Source organism: Miscanthus floridulus, chromosome 10 (genome assembly GCF_019320115.1).
Source record: "Miscanthus floridulus cultivar M001 chromosome 10, ASM1932011v1, whole genome shotgun sequence".
NCBI classification, from domain to species: Eukaryota; Viridiplantae; Streptophyta; class Magnoliopsida; order Poales; family Poaceae; genus Miscanthus; species Miscanthus floridulus.
The window spans coordinates 13,485,021-13,489,337 of NC_089589.1; positions in this window are offsets into that span (position 1 = coordinate 13,485,021).

Consider the following 4,317-nt stretch of genomic DNA (forward strand, 5'->3'; position numbering starts at 1 on the left):
CGTGAGTGGATGTACACGGGCCGCTTTAGTCAGAGTTCGTGGACCGAAGAATGGATTGACAAGACCGATGCTTTCTTGAAACGGACATTTGCAAGGGTTAAAGGAGCTAGTGTCACTTGGTGTCCCTGCAGCAAATGTGCAAACACGTATCGACAAACCAAGTTGGTCATGGGTAAATATCTTTGCAAGAATGGATTTACGGTAGACTATACCAGGTGGATCTACCATGGTGAAGTCGATCGTGGGAGAGACGAGGTCGTCAGGCAACGCATCGAGGAATATGATGGGGATGCCGGGGTAGGAGACATGTTAAATGACTATCATAAAGCACACTTCGATGAAGGACGTAGGGAGGAGGAGCCAGAGGCTACCGCAAAGGCGTATTACGACATGTTGTCTGCGGCACAGCAACCCCTTCACTGGTATTCCAAGGTTTCTCAACTGGATGCCATTGCACGCCTAATGGTCGTGAAGTCCCAGTTTAGCTTGAGTCGAGACGCCTTCGATGTTATGCTCACAGTTGTTGGCAGCCTGCTCTCAGATGGTCACATCTTGCCAAAGAGCATGTATGAGGCACAGAAACTCCTTCGTGCACTTAAGATGCCATACGAGCAGATACATGCCTGTCCGAAGGGGTGCATCTTATTTAGGAAAGAGTATGCGGAAGAAAAGTATTGTGTGAAGTGTGAATCATCTAGGTTCCTGGAGGTAGACTCTGGTGATGGTCAGAAGAGGCAGCTCACAATCCCCATGAAGATCCTACGGTACCTTCCTTTTATACCGAGGATCCAACGGCTTTACACAGAAGGACGAAGGGTTAAAAAAGAAGAGACAAGAACAATGAATCTGACCCAGGAACAATTCTTGCAGGTACATATAGAACATTAATACTTACTTTTTATGAGATTAATTACGCTTAATTTCATTTTTTCATATATCATACACTTGATCACGTAGGTGCCTCCGTACTGGTGCGCCCAGCATGCCCAGTGCTGGGAATAAATGGTGGACAAGTAGTTGGAGCCTGAGTGGGTAGAGACGCACAACGCTTGCCGGGACCGGCGTTTGCTGATGCCACGTGCATCACACCATCAAGGCAGCCTGAGCCTCGACGAATAAGGGGAAAATGGGTACGCGAATTTATTTATTTATTCTAACGCTCAATTCTGCATAATTTCTAATCATTTTGCATTTTTGCCGCAGTCGTCGTCACATGATGGCCAGCCTTGCTCCCAGTTCAAGGCATGGTTCTGTCCAAAAAGGGCAAAGCGACGTCAAACATCGACTTCAACCCGGAGGACCCGCCCGAGGCGTATAGCGATCCCAGCATCCACAGCCGCATCAGTGAGTATACAGCGATGGCAAGGCAGGTTCATGGGCCACAGTTCAATCCGAGCACCCAGAATCTTGATGGAGAAATCGTGATGAGGGCGGGAGGAGGCAAGAAGCATGGCCGATACTGGATTGGCGACAGTACACTCGACACGGCCTCTACTCCCACTCTCTCCCAGATCCGAGCAAGGAGCACGAGCTCGAGCCCGGCGATACGCCCACGGCCAACCGCTACACAGTTCCAAATGGAGGTTCTCTAGATTATTTCTGTTTTATTCATCGTTCGTTGATTATTACGTACTTTAGCTTTGCATTGTAACATTGGGATGAAATGTTATAGGCCTGGGGAAGCAGAAATAAAACAACGGGAGGAGATGGAGGCGAGGATGGTGGCCGAGCGGCAAACGATGGAGGAAGAAAATCGGTTGAGGATGAACCAAATGTTCCAATACATGTAGAATTTTGCATCGAGTATGGGTCAACCTTTGCCACCGCCACCGATGCTATTTCCTTCACCTCAGCCACCCACAACTACTCCTGTGAGTCACTTGACACCTTATGTTAGATCTATTTATTATTATTTTTTATGTCAAGATATTAGATGGATGGTTACCTTGCAAGTTGATGATTTTTACTACATACTTACATACTCATGCATACTATAGTATTATAATAACATATATGCTCGATCTAGAATAAATCATGGGGTGGCCTCCCTAACTGTGACAGCGACTTGACGAATTCACTTTAGTTTCGCCGGTGCTCCCAACTCTCAGTTAACTTGCTTTTGCACTAAATAAAAACTCACTAAAGAGTTTGTATTGCTTAACGAAATCAAGTCCACGAACTGTAAGTGTCATGACTGAACATCTCTGCTCATCAGGCACCTGAACCAATTTTGGAGCAGACTATGCTTCCCCGTTTCTAAAACTTAATGCAACAGGGCTAAACTATTTTCCTTCTCCGGCCATCAGACAAATGACCAGTCCAGTTGCTTTGCTCTTCCCAGCAAGAAAATAGCGCCAAACACTTCTCTCCTGTTGCCGTTTCCCTCCAAGAAAGAGAGCTGCTGATAGAATAAAGTAAAGAAAAAAAGAGGCTCTCATCCAAGCCGTTCCATATCTATCTTGCAGTTAGCAGCAGTGACTGCATCGGATCTGCGGCGGCCAAAGTCGTTGCTGTAGATGAGTAGGTCAGCGTGATTGGCTCTACATTGCTGCAGCACATGTATGCACACGTATGCGATTCAAGCTCCTGGAACGAATACTCCGCAGCAGCTACAGGCTGCAGCACATGGCCCAAGTGATGGTGAGGCGTAAGAGGCCTGCTAACTGAGACATCGATGAGCCATTATTGGGTTACTTGTCTTTTTTTGGCCTGCTAACTGGATGAGTCTTGCAGTGAAATTAGAATTAAAAATCAACTACATCTTTTCTGTTATTCTTAATTTTGTAACTGAGGCAAGTTAGATAACTAAACAGTATCACTCAGTTATTTGACAATAAAATTAGATGTTAAGTGTGCATAAGCTAGATACCTTGGAAAATTTGGAAAAATGAAAGAAACTGCACAGGTAGCCATAAGGTAGGAAAATAATTAAAAATCAGGGGTTGCAAAAATTTCAGGCTTAGGTAGTACTCTCTCTATTCCAAACTACACAGGAAGCATGATACCATGGACATCTTACCTGCGAAAGAAGCATGATACACAGGAAGCAGCACGTAGATATGTGGATGCTTGCTAATTCCCTTATTTTTAATATGCAAGTAGTCTGCTGTGTGCATAGCATGAATTTAAGTGTTGCATTAGTGTTGAATGTTGTGATTACAATTACAGTATGTTGTAGATGCACACCTTTCGATACTGAAATTCACTTTGCAATATGAAGTCTAACACTGTTAAAAAGGAAGCTAACACTGTTTCGAATACTTCTCTTTTATGCAGAATCAATCGGCGGCATCAAATAATCAGTCTCAAGACCTGGATTTGTCGCAGAGGTTCCAAGGGCCTCCGCAGTGATTGTGTTTGCATTTGTGGCTTATTGTGACTTAGTTGTGACTTGTGATGATGGTTTATTGTAAATTGTGATGATGATTTATTGTAAATTATGATGATGGTTTATTACCTGTGACATATAATTATGCCTGTGATGATGTTTTATTGTGAATTGTCATGGTTTTTTGTGAATTGAGAGGGGTCTGTTATATGTGACAGATTAGTAAAAAATGGGGAGTCTTGGTCGCAGGAGTTGCCGAGTGTCAAGCCAAAACACTCGGCGAAGAGACCATTTTCTGTCATTCTGGGAACCTTCTTTGCCGAGTGTATTCCAATGGACACTCGGCAAAGTGACTATAAAATCTTACCGTTGCTCGCTTGTTTGCCGAGTGTTTTAGGCGTGGCACTCGGCAAAGTGTCTAAACTTTGCCGAGTGTTTTCGTGTTGACAGTCACTTTGCCGAGTGTTTTCGTCTGGACACTCGGCAAATTTGAGAAACTTTGCCGAGTGTTTTCGTGTTGACACTCGGTAAATTTGAGAAACTTTGCCGAGTGTCAGGACGAAAACACTCGGCAAACTTGAGAAACTTTGCTGAGTGTTTTCCATCGTGCACTCGGCAAAATCGACGTCACTGTTCCATCCCGTCAAATTTTTTTTGCCGAGAGTTTATTTTTACCGAGTGTTTATTGACACTCGGCAAACAGTTTGTCGAGTGCCCAATAAAAAACACTCGGCAAACTACTGTTTGTCGATAAATCAATGTTGTGTGCTGTATGCCGAGTGTTACACTCGGCAAAGCGTTTGCCGAGTGTTTTTGGGCCTTTGCCGAGTGCCAGGGGCACTCGGCAAATCTACCGTATCCCGTAGTGAATATTCCTTGTGCGTCGACATATTGTTGGCACTATTTTTTTTTAGACAAGCTTGCCTGCTTGCCTTTCATTCATATCAAAACGGCTGGAGCCTCAGCCAAGACCAAATCACGCACACATG